This window comes from Pinus tabuliformis, chromosome 7 (assembly GCF_031772625.1).
Source record: "Pinus tabuliformis cultivar Carrire ecotype Pingquan chromosome 7, CPIR1, whole genome shotgun sequence".
Classification (NCBI taxonomy): domain Eukaryota; kingdom Viridiplantae; phylum Streptophyta; class Pinopsida; order Pinales; family Pinaceae; genus Pinus; species Pinus tabuliformis.
This window is the reverse complement of record NC_142293.1, coordinates 4574004-4599367: the sequence shown is the minus strand read 5'-3', so window position 1 is coordinate 4599367 and position 25364 is coordinate 4574004. Positions and strand designations below refer to the sequence as shown.

General features: G+C 37.7%; 1 pseudogene; it reads right to left on the bottom strand.

Annotated features, from left to right (window-relative positions):
• Window positions 1–8092: 8092 nt before the first annotated feature.
• On the bottom strand, window positions 8093–23403 carry LOC149244857 (uncharacterized; annotated as a pseudogene).
• Between the last annotated feature and the right edge of the window lie 1961 nt (window positions 23404–25364).

The following is a 25364-nucleotide window of genomic DNA, read 5'->3' as shown; positions in this document are numbered from 1 at the left end:
AGAGCATATCGGAGCCAAGAGGAGAAAATGGAGCCAAGAGGAGCAGACCAAGCCAGAGGAGCTATAGGAGGAGCCACATATATATGCGCCATATATATGACAAAGAAGAGGAGCTATTGGAACATATCGGAGGAGCCACATATATATATGCCATATATATGCCAAAGAAGAGGAGCTATGGGAACAAGAGGAGCAAGAGGAGCCATCGGAGGAGCAAATGCAGCAAACAGAGCCATATATGCCACAGATAACACTATCAGCGGCCAGAAATCATACAAGCATGCACATAATAGCCTATCGGGAGCCATCGGGAGCAGAACTCATGTAGATATGTTAGCGGGCTTGTAAAACCCATGTATGCATGCTTTAACATTATCGGCGGTTAAAAAATCATATATATATGCATTCACAACTATCGGCGGAGAAGTTTATATATAAAGGCATATATATATATATATATATATATATATATATATATATATATATATATATATATATATATATATATATATATATATATATATATATATATATATATATATATATCTATATATCTATATATATATATATATATAGATATAGATATAGATATAGATATAGATATAGATATATATATCGGCGACATCACTAATCGGAGGTTCAGCTATCTGCCACCACTGAAACCTCTGATTGCGATAATAATGCAGACCTGATGCAGAATTATGTTATGGTTGAATGCTATATCGCATCCTCCCATCGCAACAACACACAAAGGCATGACACTCTCCCGATTGCTGATTGCGATAAGACTGTGGACCCGACGGGAATATAGATTGTGGCTTAATATCATATCGCATCCGCAGTGATCGCAAGACATAAGGGATGACGCTATAATCTGCCGATTGCGATAGAGGTATGGACCCGATGGACTCATTAAAAATAGTCTATAATATATCGCATCCGGAATTTCGAGGCGGGTATCGGGAGTGGTAAAGGCCCTGCCTCCGATTGCAACAATATACGCGGACCCGATGGCATATCAAAGTTTGATTCTATAATATATCGCATCCGGCATTTCGGAGCGGGTATTGGGAGTGGTAAAGGCCCTGCCTCCGATTGCGACAATATACGTGGACCCGATGGCATATCAAAGTTTGATTGAATAATATATCGCACCCAGTCCATCGCATCGGCCATCGGCCATTTGTGACTGCAGTTATGTTGTGATCGTCGATAGCGATAAAAGGAACGGACCCGACGAGGCATATAAAACAGGGTTCAATTCAATATCGTATCCACAAGTGGATTGGCCCATCGGCCATTGGCCCTTTGCGATTGCCGATTGCGATGAATGCTGCGGACCCAATATATTATAGATACGGGTGCTATGATCCCTGAAGTCCACCCTCTAGCACTGTCGCCTGTTTTTTCATGTATTTCCTGTGTAATTTGATATTTGGCCTGCGTGTTCCTCTGAGGCAAAAATGCATACGATAATGCTCCCGATAGTTCAGGAGACTGAGTTTGGCGATAATGATTGTGATTTGGACGTGGCTATCCGTTAAGCTATGACAACTGGGTGTATGCGGCCTCTCTTTCTCATGTACGTGTCCTGTGAATATTGGAACGGTTGGATAGACAGAGGGAAATGAAGTCCGGGAAGCCGAAGAAGCAAGCAAGAGAGGAGGTAACTGACAGGGTAAGCGAGCGATGAGGAAGCCGAAGAGCCTGCGGAGAAAGGAAGCCAACGAGCCAGCGAGAAAGAGGAAATGAATGGACAGAGGCATGGAATGTATAAAATCAGAAAAAACAGAGAACTGATGTTGTTTTTGGTGTATGGTATAACCTGAGTATGAGACAGTAGGAGCAGTAGAGGTAAAGGGGGCAGCAGAAGCAATGGAAGCTGAAAAGAGTGCAGCAGCACACCAGTGTATACCAAAGAGGTTGGAGCCTCAGAATTGAACAGGATTGAAGTCCTTGGGAGTTGGTGCTCCTAAGTCCAAGATTGGTGTCTTGGCAAAACAGAGTTGGTGCTCTGGAGGTTGGAGCCTCACTGAAGTCCAAGTTGGAGCTTGGCAACTGTTCACAATTAGATATATATTAATACTGTATTTATTTCATTGCACTGTTTTGCGTTTCTTTAATAAAAGCATTAATTCCAACTGTTGATTTTTGAGGTCTGTGTATACATATACAAATATATATATGGTTTTGGGAATCACTAGAACAATTAAAAATTATTGTAAGAAACACTGATTCACCCCCCCTCTAACACTGATTCACCCCCCCTCTCAGTATTCCCAACACTCCCACATAGCCTTGAGAGTCTGTATTTTGTTCTTTCAAGAGCGATGAGTGGCTCCAATGTCCCACTACTAGGGCTAGTGATGTATGGTGTACAGATATGTCTTGGAACTTTTGCTTAATTCAAAAGCTTGTCTCATGCCAACATGTTTTCACGCATGTTTTGTATCCATTTGTAAGACTATTCTTTAAACGTTTGTAATGCATTTTTTCTTAACCTGTACTAAGATAGTTGAACTACTTTGGTTATTTTAGTACTTACATTGTTGAAGATGTGTTGTATTGTTTATCACTGTTGTCTCGGCCATGTGGACTACTCCGCTGGATATTAGACAAACCATTATTGTTTTCTTGCTTATAATGACCGTCAACCCCATGTGGACTACTCCACTGGAAAATGTATGTGTTTTCCCTTGCACTTTGGTTTTAATGACTGTCGCATCCGTTGTGGACTATTTCGTTGGAAATTGGATAGACCCTTGTTGTTTTCGCGTGTGTCTCTCCCTGGGTGGTAGTACTACCTCTCATCTAGAGACTCACTTTTACCCTCTCCTTTACAGTAAGAGAATCCGGACACAAAGTTACATTACACACTCACCAGGCATACTCAACTCACTTTCTTGAAGTTACAAACATAGCACTCTCATCTGTTGAACAGCAAGAGCTAAGGAAAATCTCTAAGATAATGGCAGTCGGGCCATCGTACCAAATGGGACTCCTAAACCAAATGGTGTGAGGTCCAATTGGGACTTCATACCGGGGAAATCCCCTTAATGTTGGAAGGTCCAGCACTGTCAACAACTTCGTACAAACATAGAGGTGAAAATTCTATATGCATAGTAGGTTAGATTCTACTCATGCCACCCTCAATCATGACATTAGATCAAGTTGTTTAGAGACCATTCCTCCTATTGAACTATAGTGAAAGCTTGTTGATGAAAGCACAATTGAAACCTTATTCTAGCTATGAAAGTGAAAATGTCATTTGTTCAACTTGTAAATGCTAATCAATCATTTCATGAAAGGAAAAGGGCTAATCTACTTGCAGAAGGAAAGCTACTCTATCTTGCATAATTCATCAAATCAATAGCATAATTGCATGTATCATCTATCTATTTCACACTTACTTGAAAATCAGAAATTTAACTTGTATCATGCTTTTGATTGAAAAACAATAATTCTACTATGTTTCGCAGTGAAGAAAAGGAATGGTTGGAGTGCTCTGGGAGCTTCTCTTGATAATCAAATCACAACTTGGGGTCATTATTCATAATGACCGAGCTAAGGTTGAAGTGGGGAGCAAAGTAGGTGAAGAAAAGTGGTGCTACAGGTGATGATACAAGAGGTCCCATATTGCTACAGGAGGGGTTCCGAGAACCTTTTTAGGGTGGAGATGATGTCTTGAGGGCATGAAGAGGTAGATGAAGGTTGGAGAGCGTGAAGGAAGGTTGGGGAAGCCTCCTAGCCAAGCCAAATACCTATCAGAGGTTTGTCTTGTACCAAGATGAATGCCCACGGCGTTCTAAATTTCCTAGAGTTTTGGGGGCAGAATCGTGGGATGGAAAGAGAAGATGGAAAGTCCAAAATGGAGGTGAGAGAGGTGCCCTCCCCTACAAATCTACATAACCCTACAACTATCCACATGCATGCATCAATTAATCATTAACACAGTGATATAAACTATGATGGAAAAAATGAGTTGAATTTGAATAACATCTATTCTATGCCACAACACTATTCTGATCACTAAACTAACTCTAAGTTGCAGAAAGTGAATATGAAGAAGGACAACTAACAACTATTTATTTCCAACAAAACATAAACAAAAGGTTTTTGGACTGAGATTGTAAATCTTTTCAACCATTCTCCCACAATAGAGGTGATAGGGAAGCCTGCAATCATAGGTTTTTATAGCTTAACATCTAATGCAATTAAAGAAATACATGAAATGCTTTAAACTAAGAAGAAAACAAAAGTATAAAAGAGGGACCAAAGCCTCTGGTTTGGACCCAAACCCAAGAGTCTCAGCCTTCTAAAACTAACTTAGATGCAACTTAATAACCAACTTCTCATTATCATAAAGTAAAAGTCGCATACATAACATGAAAGTAAAAAATAACAATGTCAAGCTCTGAGCTCAATAGCTACACCTAGCTGAATCAAAACTTTGAATCCTAATTAGCCTTTCAACTCATTTATTTATACAAAATGGTGGTTGATAGCAACTCCCTTGAAAATAGGAGTGGTTTCCTCGATCTCGAAATTGTGGATCTTGTCCTCCTTGAGCTTCTCATGCACTTGGAGTTACTCGACTGTCAGTGAATTCGAGCTTGTGAGGATTTGGTAATCTAAAGCCGAGTTAGAGAGTTAAGGTAGACAAGCCTCCCTAAATCCCCTCTTGATTGTCTTCATAAAGCCCCTGCATAGTAAATGCCTCAAAAATGCTTATTTTCTTGCAATTTAATCACATTAGGCCACATACTATGACAAACACCTTTTACTCTTCTTACTCAGCATATTATAACAAAAAATGTGAATAAATGTGAGAAAATGATAGTTTTAAGGCTGGAGGATGGCATAATGAACTTCAAGATATACCTATTGATGGGACTTATCAATCCCCTTAACAATGAACTCTTCACAAGCTTCGGCCTGGAGAGATCTCCTAGATAGAATAAACAAAAATTTATCCAATTGGACCCTTTAGGCCCTCAACATGGCTGGGAGGGTGACGTTGTTAAAAGTAGTGTTGCAAGCATTGTCGATCTACCAACTATCCGCCATACTGGCCCTTAAATGTGTATACAAAGAATTAATTGATAAGTTCGAAAAATTTTGTGGAAGGGTGTGCATGGGAAATCTTTGGGAAAGGAAATTTCTTAAAGAAGCTAAAAAATGGTCTCTTGTTGCATGGGACAAAGTATGGGGATAGGCCTAAGGGACACAAAAACACTACACCAAGCATGAGGAACCAAGCTCCAATGGCGATGGATGCAAGGGGATCAGAGGTTTGGAAAACGATACTCTGGAGCATGGTGGGGGCTTGTCTAAAGAATAGACAAAACTTTATCCAATTGGACCCTTTAGGCCCTCAACATGGCTGGGAGGGTGACGTTGTTAAAAGCAGTGTTACAAGCATTGTCGATCTACAACCATCCAACATACTGGCCCTTAAACGTGTATACAAAGAATTAAATGATAAGTTCAGGAATTTTTTGTGGAAGGGTGTGCATGGGAAATTTTTGGGGAAGGAAATTTCTTGAAGAAGCTAAGAAATGGTCTCTTGTTGCATGGGACAAAGTATGCCTGCCAAAATGGCGGGGGCTAGGCCTAAGGGACACAGAAACACTGCATCAAGCATTAGGAGCCAAGCTCTAGTGGCGATGGATGCAAGGGGATCAGAGGTTTGTAAAACGATATGGAGTATGGTGGGGGCTTGTCCAAAGAAGAGCTATTCAGACGACAGGAGTTCCCAACCAGATCCTCCATATGGAAAATGGCAGAACAAAACACGGTTTCTGGGAGATTCAGAATGGACATATTGCCAACTTTTGGGATGAAGCATAGATGAAAATGCCGCCATTAGATAAGAAGGAAACCTACGACCTCTTCAATTGGCTGCAGAATGGGCAGGGATGAGGAAAGTGGCAAACTTCTGGACCAATAACCTAAATGGGGCAGGAATGGAGTGGAAGCCTCAAGATCAATGGCTAGAACAGGTAGATGCACAGACATGGGACGAGATGGCAACGGAATTACCACAGTGAGCTATCATGGTAAATAACGAATCAGATAAACTATGGTGGGGCTACAAACCCAAGGGTCTTTTACAGTAAAAGAGGCCTATAACATTATGGTCGGGCAGACTACTGAGGAAGAGGAGAACCCCCTTTGGAAAAGAATTTGGAAATCAAAGCTATGGTCGAAGGTATCATTCTTTTTGTGGCTAATCAGCTGTCGCAGGTTGCTGACTTGGGATCAGATCCGATGGAAGGGTTTTAGTGGGCCATCCCGTTGCCCTGCCAGTGCCCAGAGGAAACAATAGGGCATCTCCTGGGGGAGTGTGGCTTTGCTAATGAAATATGGGATGGTGTTCAAGGGGTGTTTGGTCATGTTGAACGGCCTCATAACTCTGTCAAGGAATCCTTAGAAACCTAGAGAATGAAGCTCTTCAAGAATCCTATAGTGAATAGAGCTTAGATTTTGGCAGAAGGCTTTGTGATGTGGAATATATGGAATGGCCGCAACAGTACCATTTTCCAAAATCATAGGGCCACCACTGATCTAGTATGGGAGAATATACGCAACAATATTAAAGAGACTATTCCAGCAAAGAGTTGGGCCAGGAAGAAGGGAGAATATTAAGGAAATTGGAAATAAAAGAGGAGCTGATATTTCCTTATGGGAAAAATCCATCAACGGGTGGTGACCGAGGTGTGGAAAACTTCACCCTTCCCCCGACAGGCTTCACGAAGCTAAACTTAGACAAGGCTTTGCATGAGAATTCGGGGTCGGCCAACTATGGCGAGGTACTGAGGGATGATCAAGGTAGGCCAATATAACGTGGCAGAGTTCCTGGCCTTGGCAAAAGGGTTGTCCATATCCATAGACAAAGGACTATCTCGCTTGCAGATCACTGGTGACTCCCTACTGGTGTAAACACAGTGCAACAGCTAATAAACGGGTCCCAGACAAATAAGGTGGCTTAGAGATGGCGGCATGAAAGTCTAATATGTCGGATTCAACACCTTCTTCAGTCCTTGGCCTATGTGATTATGAAGCACACCTGTTGCAAAGGCAATATGGTGGCGGACAGGTTGGCGAAATGGGGGAGTGACTCACCCAATACTGACATGGCATAGGAGTGGTCGGACTTGGAGAACGTGGCATTAAGGGATCAATTACAAGAGATCCCTAGGACCTATAGACATTGCAGCAACCCAACCCCTGTAGATTTGGATGATCAATATGCTATTTGGTGTTGCTTTTTATTTTTCTTTCTTTTTTTTTTTGGTTATAATGGGGCTAATATGCCTTTTTTTGTATCCCTACCTCTAGAAAAAAAAATTGTGGGTTTTTGTATAAGCCTGATAGGTATGTTCAACAAACCCAATCGGGGTGAGACCAACAAAATTCCAAGGCTATGCTATGTAAATATTGACTGTTTCAATTAATAGAATCCTCTTATTTAATATATATATATATATATATGAATAGAGGGGAAATGACGTCTTCTTAATATCAACGAACAGGTCTCATATATAGAGAAAAAAAAATTGTGTAGTAAATATTTCAAACGGAGTATTAATGCAGAATGAAACCCCAACCATGTAGTAACATAGCATGCAGAATCACATAAACCATAAGCCAGAGGCAAGACACCAAAAAAATAGGTGATTTTAGTGCTATAATGGAGGAGGATGCCATCACATTAACCTAGAGACTTAAATTCCAAGCCAGCTGCCAGATTGGCCAGAATTTTGGTGCAAGTAATATTAAACTAGAAATCATAAATAGAGCTCACTGAATTTATCTAACCTTGAAGTGACCAGAACTTGCAAATAAACTACAAATCCAATAACTAATCCAACTACCAGTTGTGGTAGTAAACAAATTAGGGTTTTCTGCTCAATACTAGAAACACTTAATAACCATGCATATAATCTAAACATAAAGTTTATACCATTAGGAAACAGAATCAAAAATTATATCATGATGAACCTGTTTGTTCTGATATTCAAGAATACAATTAAAAGATGTAGTTGGTACAAAGCAGTAATAATATACAAGAGATTGTTGCAGTGTAAATTCTATAAATAGATAGGTTTGAATATTATCCTCAATGTACAAAGAAAAAAAATAAGGAAAGGAAAAAAATCTTTCACAGGTAGAAGCCATGAGAGTTTCACAAAAGATGTGAAACTGATTAAAATCCACAGTGAAATCAAAATTTTATCACAGGAATGTGAATCTTGTTCAGAACTTCCCTTTCTGAGAAAGAAAAGCTTTGATCGTACTGAAAAATTCGGTAGAAACATCTGCCAAGAATCACCGAAGAAACAAACGGTTTCATCTCACTTTCATCAATGTCTTGGCAGTGTTCTTTGATGATGAGGTCTTCTTCCGTTGGGGACAAGTTACAACTATCATTCCTGTCTCTTCCATTTATTTCATTTTGAGGTCCAGACTGTAAAACAGTTCCCAAAACTCTTGCAAATGTTCACTCTGTCAACCTTGAATCATCCCTTGTACTGATATCTTGTATCTGGTTATCTTGGTGGAGTCCTGGCACAATATCTACAGTCAAAGAATTGTCGATATCAACTCTTATTTGATACATCAAAGGCCTTCCTGGACCCAGGTTCTGTACATCAGTTTCTTCACGAGTAACGGCTCCTTCGATTTCTTGTTCAGGAATTGGACTGGGAATTATTGTCATAGTGATTTGTGCTACCTACAAGGGGCCTTCTTGGGCAGATCTTTCTTGCACAGGGCTGTAATGAGTTATGGACTGCCTAGGAGGAGTAATCACCTCATTTTCATCAACGTCTTGGCAGTGTTCTTTGATGATGAGTTCTTCTTCTGTTGAGGACAACTGCCATTCCTGTCTTTTCCACTTATTTTATTCTGAGATCCAGACTGTAAAACAGTTCCAAAAACTCTTGCAAATGTTCGCTCAGTCAACCTTGAATCATCCCTTGTACTGATATCATGCACCTGGTTATCTTGGTGGAGTCCTGGCACAGTATCCACAGTCGGAGGGTTGTAGATATCAACTCTTGTTTGATACATCAAAGGCCTTCCTGGACCCATGTCTTGTACACCAGTTTCTTCACGAGTAATTGCTCCTCCGATTTATTGTTCAGGACCTGGACTGGGAATTATTGTCATAGTGGTTTGTGCTAGCTGCGAGGGACCTTCTTGGGCAGATCTTTCTTGCACTGGGCTGTCATGAGTTATAGACTGCCTAGAAGGAGTAATCCCGTGCATTTGCATTCTAGTCCTAATCCTAGACCTACTCCTCTGGAGAGCCTGGAAGTGCATATCAGGCAATCCCACATTAGCAAAGTAGAAACTATCTTGAGAAATATTCAAATTAAAGAATGCTTAGAAAATACTTTAAAATGTTTAGAATGAAATCAAAGAAGAGTACCATACAACCGAATTAATACTTAGGAAATACCTACTTAGAAATGTTTAACATGAAAATCAAAGAAGATTACCATACAACCACATTAAGCATTTGATGCATAAGCATTGATAGTTAAAATTAGAAGATGTTAAAATAAAACTCCAGAATGCTCAGAAAATGTCTTGGCTTGGATTAGATGCACAATTATTGTCTTTCAATAGTCTGAACATAAATCGAAACAACTTGAAAATATACCTAATTGACTAGCATTTCTCGGCGTAAAAGTATAAGTGCAAGAAGAACAAGAAAGATAGCATCAAGATGCACACTAAACTAAATAAATGACAAGATTACGAATAGGTCTACCCACAGAAAACTTACGTGCATATAAGCTGCACACTAAACTAAGTAAATGACAATATTTTGAATAGGTCTACCCGCAGAAAACTTACGTGCATATAAGTTGTAATGTCTTGCAAAGGAGCACGAGGATAATCTGACGGTAAAGGACTTCTTGAAGTAGATACCATCATTCTTCTTCTTCTTCCTCTTCCGCTGCCCGGCTTTTCTGGAACAAGATTTTCCTTGTTCTGGATGTTCTCCCTTGCCCTCGACAGAGCCCTTGCTAGCATCTCAGGGGTCCTCATTTCTGTATTCCGAGGATTAGTCGTATGTTGGTGGGTTTCGAGCCACAAACCCGAAACATGAATGTCTTCTGGCATGATTCCGTACTTACCTCCCACGGTCCTGATCTTCAAAAAAAGGTAAAAATGATTAAAAATAACTATCAATGCTGGTGAATAGAAAATGGATTCTAGAAAACACCATAAGAAACCCAAATGGAAAACAAATGCAAAACTGTGTCACATATGGCTAACTAAAAACAAATGCAGAACTGTGTCACATTTGGCTAATTAAAAGCAAATGCAGAACTGTGTCACATTTGGCTAATTAAAAAACGAAAGCAAACTGTATCCCAACTGGCTAATTAACTACCTCAGATTGATAGCCTGCAAGCCAGAAGATTTCTTATTTAAAATCTCAGATATCTCACCCAAAATTTCATGAAAGACCCACTTCAGAAATCAAGTACCCAAATCCAAACTTACCTTTAAAACCTCAGATATCTCATCCAAAATTTCATGAAAGCCCCACTTCAGAAACCAAGTACCCAAATCCAAACTTACCTTCGAGAAGCCTGAAGGCCTGACAAAGAAAATGGCGTTAAACATGTTATCACTTAGAACTAAAATTGATATATGTAACTTTTCATCCTAGCCCGATGACAAAGGTCAGTGCTAGTTTATTTTTGTTTTACTTTTCTTCCCTTAGAATCTGAAGTTTTGAAGAGTTTTTGAGTCAAGTTATTCTCAGCTCCCATTGGTTCCCCTCCATCTACCATTGTTTTATAGCCACCTGTTATCTTATGTCAGTCACCGTGCCTTTTTGTAATTTCGCAGCGCAATCCTGATTAGGCAGTTTCGCAGCGCAATCCTGATTAGGCAGTTTCGCAGCGCATCATTCAAATTTAAAACTGACAGCGCTGCGAAATCATGGATTCGTACATTTCGCAGCGAATCTTTCCCGAAATGTCAAATCCGTTAGGTGAGTCATAGGCCGTGTCTTCTCATGTCAGCTCATGTACCCCTCTTATCACATTTCACCACTCATTGCCACTATCACCACCACTAGATCTGTTGATACGCATGAATCATCATTTCCAAGAAAGACCACCGTGCATAAAACTTAATGATGGACGTAAGTCTTGCATGAAATGACAAATCTGCAAGATTACAACTTGAAAGATTTTAAACGGAAAAATTTAAAATTCAACTGCAAAGATAATCAAGCGAGGCTAAATTCAAATAGAAGCTGAATCACAATTCCAACCGGAGCTGGTAGTTATTGTTTGCGAAGATTTGGAAGAATCAATGGAGAAAAAGGAGCACAGATCTGGCAAATGTCTAAGGACTGAGCCTGAAGGCTTAGATATAACACTGAGAAATAAAGAGGTGGAGAAAGCATTTAAAAAGGCCGGGTGCTGGAATTTTTGCAAAAAGTTACAAGGAGGGCACGCACAGGTAACTAAAGAATTTGCACTTAACTTCACAGGCTTGAATTCAAAGGTAGCCATGATAGAATTGCAGGTTTCGCCAGAAGTGATATCTACTGTGACAGAGATCCCATGAGGACAAGAGCAATGGTTTAAAAATTTCAAGTTTGACATGAATCCTTGCAAGGAGTTTTTGAAGGATGAATTTGTAAATGAAGATTTAAGTAAGGCAGTGCCCAGGAGTTATGTCAAAGAATATTATGCTCATTTACTCACCTGCATACAGAAATATCTGACTTGTGAAGGAAGGTATAACAAGGTTTACTCTTACCATTTTAAACTCCTTTTGCATTTCACCGGGAAGGTCTCCATAGACTTACCTTTTTATATTTTCCGTAGTTTGAGTAAGATGTGTGATAAGGTACAGCTGAGGAAAGAGGATTGTGAAACCTCTTTGTTTCATCATGGTTTGATCAAACTACTAGTTTTAGATGGGCTCCAAAAGGTAGACAGAGATTGGAATTCATTCATTTTTATGGCTGGCTTCAAAAGCCAGACTAGCCTCACTCCTCTACCTGCTAGAGATTCTACAATAGCTGAGCTCCAAACAGAAGCAAGAGCTAAAAGAGTTCCAAATTCACAAGTAAGAAAACAAGTGAAGCCACTCATCTTCCAAGATCAACCTCAGCAATCAACTAAGGAAAAAGTTCATGGTAAAAAGACCGTACCTGAAACAAGCACATCTGAAGTAGTCTCAAGGATAAGAACAAGAAGCCAGATGAATAAGGAAAAAGGTAAAGTTGTAGCAGTCGAAGAAAGTCCAGTGTCCAAGGGAAGTTTAAATGCCTTATTACAGGCTATTGACTTTGAGCAGTCTCTACCAGTTCAAATTGAGTTGATACAGTCAGAACAAGAAAGCACCAAGAAAGACAAGGCCTCAAAAAGGCTTAAATTTGATGAGCCAACTGAAGAGTTTGTTTTTAAACCTAGAAGACCTATGACAAGGAGATTCCAACAAGTACAGGAAGCACTGTCAAGAACAAAGGAAACAGGGGAAGGGACACAACGTTGGCAAAAGAAAAACACAGGCAAAACAGTCATCACATCTAAAGAAGATAATATAGCAGACCTGAAGAGCCAATTAGAATCAGCTAAGCATGAGATCGCCAAATTGAAGAAAGTTGCTAGAAGACATGCAGTCATACAAGCAAACTATTATAAAACTCTATGGAAAGGGAATGCAACTGTAGAAGCCCAGTTGAATTCAGTGGTTGATGGCCATTCACAATTTCACACCTAGACAGTACCAGCAATCAAAGAAGCCAAGTACATCAGAAGGATCAATATGCAACTGAGAGCTGGGAATAAGGTTATGAAGAAACAAATTGAAGATCTGAAGGCACAGTTAAGCCAGCTTAAAGGACCTGCTAAATGAGTTTTCATTTCAAGTAAGATTCTATTTCAAAATTTTGATAAGTTTGCTTGATCTTATCTTTCTGAAGAAATCTAAATCCCTATTCGGCCTTTGGAAAGTCTAAAGAAGTTTTTGGCAATCAAGCGCTCGGTTAATAAAGGTCTCAGGTTAAAAACAAGTTGTTTTAAATAACTCAGCAGTTTCGTAGCGCGCTACGAAACTGCTGAAAGTGATGATTTCAACATAAATCAAGCAGTTTTGAAGTTGAAGCGGGAAAATTTTGAAGGACAGTTGTATACAACGAGAACACCTGAAGTTAAAACAGCCAATTAGACTAGCACAAGTGGAAATAAATAGTTTGAATCAAAAAGTGGCATTTTGTCATATCATAAGGAAATTGAAGCGTGTATCAGACAGCTTGAATACATTTTCCTTTTTGTTTTCGAAACAGTGGAGGACACATCATCAAATCAGGTTTCATAACAGCGGACAGCACATCAAAACGTGGCCACCGTCATATTTTGAGGGACAACAATTAAAAAACCGACTTATGAAGATTCGAAGATCATACAGCCGAGAAGCAAGAATAGTCTCCTAATTTTTCTGGACAGTGAAGAAGATACAGCATCCAAGGTTAACATGGAGCATTAAACACCCATCTCAGCCAAACTGAAAGAGAACCAGATGTCATAGAAAGGAATCATCTTAATTAAAGCCATCATGCATGTAATATGGAGTTAGAATCATAGTTGATTTAGATCTCTAAAAAACTCCAGTCAACACTTTGTTGTATTTATTAAGTAGTTAGAGTTTAAGAGTTGTCAGTAATAGAAGTAGTTTTCGAATTCCCCTCATGCTTGAGGAGGAATCTCGATCAGTTAGAATAAGAGCTCTATATATAGCTGAAACAACAATGTAATAGGGGTTGGAAATTTTATGCAAAAGCTTGTATTTGGCCTATGTAAGACTCATTTTCAGTAATACATGCTTGACCTTACTTCTCAGGATTCATGAAGGATTTTTTATGTTCAGAATATGTGATGTTGTCCTTTTCTTAATTCTTACAGTGGTATGGATGTATAATCACTCAAAATTCACTGAATGTGCTTTGACTTCTTGTATACATTTATAAATTGTGTGGTCCCATATGAGTTTATGTTCTGAATGTTTAAATGTTGAATGCCCTGACTTCCATGTAAGGTTGAGTTCATTGTTATATTGAGGTGTTGTTGACTCGATAAGCCCAATGGATAGTTGTTTAATGTGTTTCCACCATTCATATTTTTCACAGCTGTTCTATAAGAGTTAGCCATCTTATCTTTAATCAAAATCATTAATCCATCAAGGGAGAGCCCTCTCAGGTTGAGGAGGCTAAGCCTCAGCCTAAAGTAGGTTTGAAATAGTTACTTAGAGTCAACTTGACCAGCAGCCTATCAGGGCCTGATTTTGAGATAACAAAACACTTATAAAACCCAAGGGCTTTCTTCTGCAAATTTTGCTAATAGACGATAAACCCATATGAAAATCTAATGAATCATGATAAATGGAACACCACCCATTATCAGAAATTCTCGACCACCAATCGAATCTTGATTTTCCTCTGTTTTGGCTTTTGGACTGCAGAACCATCTTACTCCCTGCACCGTTAGATTGCCCTCTTATTTCAAAAATTTGAATTGAAAATGAGCGGGTTAACGGCTAATTCCTCATTGAATGTTTAATCAGGTAATTAATTTTTCTAACGTTATCTTAGTTGGATTATCATGTAATTTGATCCCGGTATGAGTAATTTAAGCAACCATATCCGTTGCCAGCTTAAGGTGTTATCTTGAATTTAGTTCAACCCATAACATTTGATGTTGGTTTGAGTTCACAAGTCAGAACATTTAATGGTTCGTTGCGATCACAAGTCTTGATAGTTGACTTGGTCAAGTTCGTGACAACTTCTAAGTAATGTCTTGGAAATTTATATTTATTTGTTCGAAGTTGAGACTAAGTGCTTTCTCACCCAAAAATTACTTATTTTCGATTTTTTTAATGTGATTTTCACCCAAAAAAAAAAAAAAATCTTTTTAATGTAATATATATAATATTTTTTCCTTCTCTTTTAAGAAATAAGTAGAATATCTTAATTTCCAATAAATACTAGTTATTTTAATTTATAATAAATATTAGTTATTTATTGATGTTTTCATCGTAACTATACAATGATATTTAATTTATTTTTAATAAAATATAACTTTATGTGATTAACTAAAAATTCAAATTGAAATATAAAAATAAAATGCATAAATATATGTAAGTTTTTAAGTGTTTTGTATTTACTCACAAGATATAGAATAGTTGGTGATATAATGTTTTATTAAAGCAAATTGTTTTCTAAATGTTATTGGTTCAAAATCTGGTGGGTACAAAAAATCCAGCCATATAGTATCCTTACATTGGTAGAATCTCTCGGGAATAACGAGAAAGAAGTCATCCTATTTCTTTGAATGTAAATTTCATTAAGTTTTCTCCCTGACGTTTGTGTCGTATCTCGTGATTAAGGGTAGGGATGGCTTAGGCCAAGTCGTGATACCTAAGTGATTTTGACAGCTTAGATGCCCCTACATTGTGGTTTCTTAGCCAAAGGTTAGTCCCACAAGTCATAAACAAACAAGTAAATGGAAAGAAAAAAAAAATTGTATCTTAATCAAGTACAAAAGCTCTCTCTTTCATTTATTTTCTTTTTATTTATTCAATTTCTTTATTACACTATAAGTAATAAACTAGAGGCTTTCAAGATTGAAAACAAACTAAGACAAGCAGTGATATATTTCTACAAGTAGCAATGATTCACAAGTGGGAAGTACTTCTCTTATTTATATGAAAGATTTATCACTTCCTCGTCTACTAAAAGCCTTAGAACATAAAATAATGTCTTATGTCTTACAAATCCTAGAGATAAGTCACATATACATAAAATATCCATGATACAAGAGTGGATAGGTCTCAATACCCCCAACTATGTGTCATAAATGAATAGTAATGCTCAAAATATCAAGTCATCCTCATTAAATGTGTGCTCCAAGGTCACATGTGTAGCATAAAATCTCTCTACTGGTGGACGCCTCACTTCAAGTGGCAACTAAGGGCTCCAAAAGTGAAACATTGTCTCCAAACGTCGTAATTTTTCCTCATCAAGGGTCACATTGTTGGACAAGTTTCCATTGATGTCAAAGGAGAGTTGTCATTAATGTCAAGAGTGTGAAGATTTCCATAAATATCCAGCATTGAACAAGGATTATGGATGTAGTGGCTCTGGTTATGGTGCATAATGGTATGATAGTTGGATAGCTCTTGTTGATTCCTTTCCATCTATATGTGGTATGTCACGTAGTTCCTCACCATTGAGGAGATATGCCCTCTTAAGTTGAAGCCCCGAATTATGGTCATGGTGCACCAAATAAATGGTAGAGGCAACACTATGTTTTGAGCAAATAACGTAAATGCATAACATAAAAACAAAGGTAAATAATTACCCATAGTAATTGTTGACCAATGGTAAATTTCCACGGTATTAAAACGACCATGGTCCAATCAACCCCAGATAACAACTATAAAATATCTCACCTCATACCAAATCATGGGGCTCTTGCAGATATGTTCTTTTTTCTATCCAAGATATCACAGCAAGACAAATATTGGTATTGTAGAAATTGTTAGAGGACCTCATTGAGGTCAATTTTTCTGATGTTCTACTTTATTGATACACTCTCATGACAAGAAAGCTTTAAATACGAATTAATATGTTACCAAAAAGAATTATATTCAAAGTTTATACATATAAACAATAAAAACAAATGTCAATTCATTCATTTGATTGTTACTTGACTCAGGTGTGGGCAGGTTATATGAAATGTGATTGGAAAAAGGATGGGGAGACAATATAGAGATCATGTCTTGGATACGATTAATTTGTTGTTGGAGATCCTTCAGGCACTTCAGCCATCGACTTTCGAAATGTTTCTAGTAAGTATTCATATGGTTTTTAATGTTGTGATTCTTTCACCTCATGGTTATTTTGGGCAAGCAAATGTTTTAGGAATGCGTGCAAATATATCAATGGACAGGTAAACGATTTTTTTATAATTGCAATTTCCATTCCATGATATCCTCTCTTTATTGTTTGATTGTATTTTGAACATTTATTTTGATTTTTCTTTGTATTTTAACAATTAAATTGAAAGTACTTGGTATTATCTCTTTTTAAACAACTAAAGCTTGAAGATGAAATTAGTATTACACGATATTGATTAAAATCCTTTTAATTGTTTTGTATTGAAAGATTTTCATGATTATTACAAAATTTTACTTTCATGTTGTTATTTGAGAACATGATGTTTATATACTTGACCAAGTTCATGCATTACACAACAAATTGTTGTTGCAAATAAAATGACAAGGATTAGACATCACACCTCAGATTATTTGTTTTAACAAGTTATTTACAACTTGAGTTTTTTAGCATGTAACTTAGTTGGAATGATTGTACCTAAGCTTTCCCTGAAGGTTGAATATTAAGTTACTAAGGTGTTCTTTTCTATGGTGACTTTAATTTATTTATATAGATCATCTGACCACATAGTGGCCACTATCGCTCAACTGAAGAAAACTTGTTCGAGTTTCTTGCTTTTATGAGGAAGAATGGATTTAACATTGTTGATGTTGAGTTATATGTAATATAAATCCTTTATATTCTACTTTCATTTATATTCTAATGCTCATCGTCTTTCACGTCTTACACCGTGCATTCTAGGTTCTTTTGTTTTCAGACAAGGAACTCAGTATTGATGGTAAGCAGCAGGATTTGAATAAAGAGGAGAACACTAACACTGGAGCAACAAATGCAAAAAGAGAGAGAAGAGAACCAGTCTAGTGGTACCCTTAAAGCTAATATCCCTCATAAGACACACACATAGAAAGTGATGTTCAAGTCTTCATAGTTGGTGAATTCACCTGCAATGACTTGACAACACAGTGATAATGTTTTATAGTGATGAAACAACATTTCATGTGTAAATTGTAGTCCAACCAATGTTAACTTGGAAACTCATATTGTAATACTCTACATTTCATATAATATAATTTATGTGGTTGAAATTATTTATAGTTGCACTTGATATTGTTTAGTATTTTAACTAACATATGTAATTTTGAATTTTCATATTAGATGAACCAATTCACATTGTATGATTTTTTTTTTCCTAATTTAGTCGCAAAATCATACTAATTAATCTATGTTGATTAATAATGGACACATAAAATAAATCTAAAACTACTAAACTAGTAGTTTATATTGATTAATGATGAACACAAATAAAATTAATATACGACTAAATTATTCGTTTATAATGATTATTAATGAAAATAAAGGAAATGAATATAAACTACTAAATTAGTCGTTTATATAATAAATATGAAACTACCAAAAAATATAAATGACTACTGCAAATGATTAATTTTTCATTACAAATGACAACTAAATTTTGCATATATACGACTATTAAGTAGCTAATCTACAGTAACTTATAACACGACAAAAATTTAGTCATATTTCTTTGGTCATTAATTGGTTTCAAATGACGACTAAAATTTGCATATATATGACTATTAGTAGCTAATTTATAGTATCTTATAACACAACCAACATTTTGGTCATTAGTTGGTTTTCTCGTATGATCATATAGTAATATATTTTGTTGTATATTTGGTCATTAATTGTGGCAATAAATAATTAAATCAATAACTAAATTAATGACCAAATTTATGAATAAATATATTGCTAGATGATAAAATTCAGACAATCAATTAATGACTAAGCTAAAAACGACTAAAAGTTGGTCACGTTATAAGATACTGTAAATTAGCTACTACTGGTCACCGACTAAAAAATAGTCATTTATATGAAAATTTCAATCGTTGTTTTAGTAACTAATTAGCCATTTTGTACTAATGAAAGTTATAAATGCATGGCTAAGCTAATTATAAACAAGAGTGAATGATCATGCATGCAAATAGTGAGTGCAAGATTCAAAAAATGGGAAAACAAGCATGTGTGTGAAGCGAGTCGCCGCAACGGCGACCGTTAGTGCAGAAACAATGTCATGCATGCGGCAGCAGTGAGATGCAATGAAAAAATTAAAACAAAACTTCTACAAGCTAACATGCATTAAAACAACAGCAGACATTCAAAAAAACCAAGAAAACAACATTCACATAAGTGAAATACAAAAAGTGACAAAAAGCAGCAAAAGAAATGAAAAGAAGACTTACCCAGAAAAAGTTGAGATGAATGTGCCGAAGACTCCTAAATGTGATGTGGGAAGTTAGAGATCCAAGATTGATGTGAGGAATGAGCTCTACAACATCGAATAAATAAGTTTGTTAAGGATGATGGTTATGTTGTGCATGCCACAAATCTAGGAAAAAGCGACACTTGGCGGAAAGTTTCTAAAACGGTCTTTGCATGTAACCTCCAACTACTAAAAATAGATCCCTAAAATTTAGGGATTATTTTTTACTTTTTTCTTTTTTCCTTTTTGGGAAAAATAGTCCATGCATGCAAGTCAAAATTGCTCAGTCCTGGGGGGAACTGGTCAACCTGAAAGCACATGCAACAGTCTGCAAGCTTGGGGATGAAATTTTCATAATTTCTGGGATAAGCAAGACTGGCTATCCCTCATGCATTGCACAATTTCTGGACTAAAGCCCTCGCTGTCAGTCAGAATTACACATTTTGTGAGTTGAAGCCCAGTGTTGGGCTAAATTATGCATTTCCAGAGGGAAGGCTGCCTGGCTGGATTGCGCATTTCTGGAGCCCAGCTGGATTGCGCATTTCTGAAGCCTGGCTGGATTGCGCAATTTTTGGAGGTAAGGTTGGTTCCCCTCCAGAATTCCGCAATTTTCTAGGTGAGCACCTCAGCCAAAAAAATGACGAAGTCTGGAATGTCAGCCTACGGGTGGGAGGCAAATAAGTTGACCAACACAGGCTGGTAAGCCACAGAAACTCAATTGAAGCCTATGTACCTGGACAGTGCAATACATCCTGCTAATGATGGTTGGTAGGGAGGCTCCGAAACAAAGCTAAGGCAAAATTTTGGAGGTGATTGTCGCTGCTACAATGGGTCTAAAGGAAACTCTTCCAATTGAGTGTGAAATTCCTTCATTGAAACTAGCCTTCGAATTACTCCCAGATACTTCACCTGAAGAGGAATGTTTACTTTACCTTGAAAGGCTCAATGAAACCCATCGCTTCACAACATTAGTAATTGAGGCCCATAAAAAACGAGTTAAGGCTCAATATGATAGAACTATTTCTCCTCATTTTTTTGTTGAGGATGACTTAGTGTTGCTTTATGATCAAGCCAATGAAAAATTGGGAACTGGGAAATTCGAACCAATGTGGCATGGGCATTACATTTCCAAGCGAGTTTTACAAAAAGGCACTTACCATTTAGTAGACTATGAAGGAAATTCTTTGGCTGAGCCTCGAAATGGGCTTTACCTGAAGAAGTATTATGCGTGATTATCCGTGTAAACATTCATGTGCATTAGTGTGTGTTTTCATTAGTGTGCGGTGTGATTTTGGTGTGTTAGTTTTCTTTTGCAAACCTTTTCGTATGCTTACCTCGTGCTCTACTTGGTTTTCAGATGTCATCACGTTAGTTTTGTTGATGGTGCTTGTCGTAGTACATAGAATCTATCTTCCGCTGCATGGGAAATCTATGACCCTAATGGTGAGTTAGTGAATTTGCAAGATATATGTTTAGGTCAGATGACTAATAACATTGTTGAATATAGTGTGGTCATCAAACTTTTGTCATAATCTATCACTCTTGGCATCAGAGAGTTAATCGTAAAACTTGATTCACAACTCATTGTACTACAAATTAATGGAAAATATCCAGTTAGAAACCCTCAAATTTTTAGAATGTATTTGCAAGTTCGTTTATTGGAATGAGAATTTGATTCTATTACTTATCATCACATTCCAGGACACATAAACACATTAACAAATGCATTGGCTAATTATGTGTTAGATAGAAATTTCTGAAACTTCTAAATCATAGAACATCATACATCGAATATGGTAAACAGGAAAACGTATATATAGATAGATAGATATGTATATATCATGAGTGTTTGCAAAAGAGTTTGCTACATCAAAATAACAAAATTTGTGTTATGAGACACATGGCTTTATAAGATTACATAGTGCAGAAAATAAACTAGAAGTTGGTTATTCGCCCACATGGTGCTCATAATAGCACGAGACAACTCTAATCACTCAGCCCAACAGTCGACGAAGTCTAGCGAATACACCTATTGGGTGCCTCTGATAGCATAATGGCACCTCATCGATCGAGGCTTACTCTGGAATCCCCCTGGTTAATCTTTCCAGGTTGCGCTCTAACTTGATGATGGGATCCGCTCCCTCCACATATGGAGGAGCATCCTCAATTAGGCGTGCCACTTGCCTAGCTATTGGAGAAACCCTTGGAGGTCTCTTTGGTCCAACATCTGCATGAAATTATAATTCAAATCTCAATACGCATAAAAAAAAAATGGTATAAACTTCATAAAACTTAAAAAATAGTTTTTTACCTGAATCAGTCCATTGTTCCCCTAGAGGGAGTTGAAGATTTGGATCTCCTCAAAAATATGTCCCTGCCTATGCCCAATCATTGACCATGATTAGCTATTGATGCATCCATGTGAAGAATGTTGGAGAGAATGACATATGTTGACCGCCCCCTTGTCGCGGCATCAACTCTCCCCATCTAAGCAAACGTGGATCTCTAGGTGCTGGTGATCCACTTCCAGCCACTAATAACAGAATAATGGAACACGTTCCAAGATGAAGGTCACTAGAATATATCCGAAACCAAATTGTTTCATATTTCCCCTCTTTCACTTGGTTAATTGGCGCTTCATGCATGCCAATAAACCTTCACACTAGTTGAATACCATGGGATTTATGCATTTGATCACGTACTGGAAGTGAGACTTTGATGCCTCATGCAACGCTTGTGCCACAGCTATTTGGGACATAGTGTGTAAGATGGTTCACAGTGGGAGATTGGTAATGTTTTTATGTAAAACTTCCAATTGTTACCCTTTTTGTCTCCCAGACAATGCCTCGCAATGAGCATGTTTGTGCTTTCTCCTCCAGAACGTGATCCAGATAACTGCACCCATTGTCCCTTTTTGAAAAACCCACTAATGAAGTAGATGTCGGTGACCTCTATCTCAAGCTCTTGATCCCCAAACATGAACAGTTGGCGATCTACATCCCACCAACTGATTAAGTGCTGCAATAACTCGGGTTGTGCTCACAATAACTTGGGTTGTGCTCTGATCTTGGGAATCATGAAGAATTTGAGCAGTCCACATGCTTGAAGGGCATCAATACAGTCTTTGTCCTACATTTCCTGGTGGTCTTCAGCGTCATGACCCCTCTCCTTCCGTTTGATCACCATTTTGGACTAGTTTTCCTGCAAAACATCAATAAACCAACATTTCATGAGCATCCATGGAAAGAAAAATCAAGATTAACTATTTTTCAAGGAGATTTCACTTCAAATTTTTACCTCAGCACCAACACATCTGTTTAGGAGTTTTTACGCGATGCCAGCGCGAGTGCCTAACTGGCCTCAGGGTGAGCAGTGCGATTCCGATGGGTGAAACCTGTGTTGGTCACCCACGATGTAATGTTTTTGAAAATCTTCCTCACAACCTATATTATGGATGAAAATGCTTAAACTGACTAACAAAATGAAAAGGAAGGACAGATCTATTACCTGTAACAAGCGGCTCGACAAATGATATCCTGGATTGCTCGTAGTCCTTTCCTGAAAATCAAGGTAAAATGAGATAAAAATGCTTCCACATTGCAAATTGGTAAAATGGTAAAAATGATTTACTTTTGCCTTATTTATAGTTTTTAAATTATATTTTTACCAAATTAGGGCATATTTTACTCATTTTTTAATATTTTTCCTCCAAATCAGTAATGTGTGTTTCCTTGTGAAGCGACAGGTCATATGTTCTTGGTATCATTAATTTACTTTGACTAATTCAATGAGTTTTATTTTATCAATTTTTCTAACCCATTAAAAATAAACGAAAAACCGACCCCCTGGATTCATCTTCAAGCTCTTTTCTGACTCTCGAAAAATAAAGTACTTATCATTTTGAACTCGTAAAAGTAAATGAAATGAAATCTACTCAATATAAGTTTAACCATTTTCTAGACTGAGATAGACTATTGTATGAAAAAGGAACACCTTAGTCAAACATGGCTAGGAGGTTCTCTTGGATATTGTTTTCTACATTTTCGGGTTCAAGAGACGATTTATGAAAAGGGACCTTTGGAGTTTTCTTTTCTACTTCTTTTTCAAACTCTCTAAACATGAAAAATATGTCGAGCTCACCTTCATCAGACTCGTAAAACTTAAACGACACAGGACTTGGCACCATGACAAGACTGAGTTCCTCCTTCCTAGGGCTCGTAAAACTTACTAGGATGGATTCATCCAAAGGGTGAACTTATATGGAAATCATATGTTATCCTCTTCAATATTGCAATAAAAAAATATATGGGGTACTCACCCTAAATGGTGGGGGAAAAGTGAAAGTGTTCATCTCTTGTATCATGTAAAGGAAACATGTCGCTCTTGAACATGACACTCATCTATTACTCATGTCAGGTTTGGGATATCCTCACTCCATCACAAAATATATTTTGCCTCTCATCTGATCATACCATTCTGTCATCATGACCTCTAATCTTATGTTGATTCAAATGCTGCTAAACTTCGAAGTCATGTCACTAATATGCTCAAGAGAAGTCCTATCTACATTTTTTTCTGCCTATACACTGTCTGATTTTCTGTTACATTCTTGAATCGTACTTGTTCACTCTACTACAACCTTTGTTTTGTGTCAATTATGTGGGATTCATTATGGCCCTCCTTCGACGGATTGCTTCCCGTCGAATTTAGCTCATTATCTGGGAAGATGATCTAGGAACTCCCTTCCAGTACCTTAGAGCTTACATGCCTCAATGGCAAGTTCTTCGCATTCGACGATAGGTTTACATCATTGACCTTCGATCAAATGACTTCACGGGTGTTCGACTTTAGTTCCATTATTCACATTCGTGGATTGTGTTGATTGTACCTTGAGAGCCATTGTCATTATTGGTGGTTTCTCTCGCACCTGTTAACAGTTTACATCATTGATTGGTAATCAAGTGGTTTTCTATCATGTTCGACTTCAACACATTGATTCACATGTTAGCATTCATACATTGATCAGGCCGAGACGGAGCGCAAGACCCTAGATTTTGTCCGATAGAATCCAGGATGCATGGAGTTATGAGTCATTCATGATTGCATACATGTTTCCTATGGACGAATGGTTGTGACCATACCGTGGGTCCATATTCATGTTCCTTTCTATTCAGATGGCTGCAACCATGCCGAGGATATTTTCACATGATCCCTTTTTACGTATGGTTGCGTCCATACCGCGAATTCATGTATTATTAGATGCCTATTCCTGTATTGTTAGGCATGATCATCAGAGATTTCAGATATGTATATGTATATGATTGATTTTCAGGTCTCCTGACAATGTTGTTCTCATCCTTGCACTGACTTTTAAAGCATCTCGGCCATCACTCCTTCTTCTACCTTCATGCTTTAGGGGGAATCTATTACACAATATTTTTAAATTCTCGTGTTCACTTCCCATACAATATCCTGGAGTGCCAAAGCATTGACTACTGTGCAGAATATCCATCATGATATATAGACCAAAACCTCCCTGAAGAATCAAACGAAAGATTCCCTGAAATCATTCTAGAGATAGTTGCCTAAAAACCTAATTTTTGGCGTCGGCACGTTTTGCTCCACTACCTACCTGTGCTGATGGTAGGTTGCTCAATTAGAACCTTGCGCTGCCAGCGTGGGTTTTCATAGGAAAACTCGTGTTGAACTCCTTCTGGAAGACTTTCCCAAACTGAAGGAGAAGCTTTGCTCACTAGAACCTTTGAGAACAACGAGCTAGATATGGCTGTTGTTGATATGGTTGTGCTCTCTAATTTGGGCCTCTTGATATTATCATCATGGGCTTTCCCCTTCAAATGTGGACCTTCCTCCCTCTTTTGTGGATCCCTAACTCCCTCTCCCTTCCTATAAATTCACCCACTTCCATTCCCAAATGGTTGGTCACTCATTGATGCATCCATATGCTAAGATTATGCTTACATGCTTCCCATTCTAGCTTGGAGGAGCGCTTGAAGAGTCTTTGCTTGAACTTGTCCATCCACCCAAAGGAAGGCCTCAACATCAAGGCATAGGTTGTATGCTTCCCTTTTTAGTTTCTTAATATATACATATGATGTTCACTTTCCATAATTTTGTAAATATTTATGC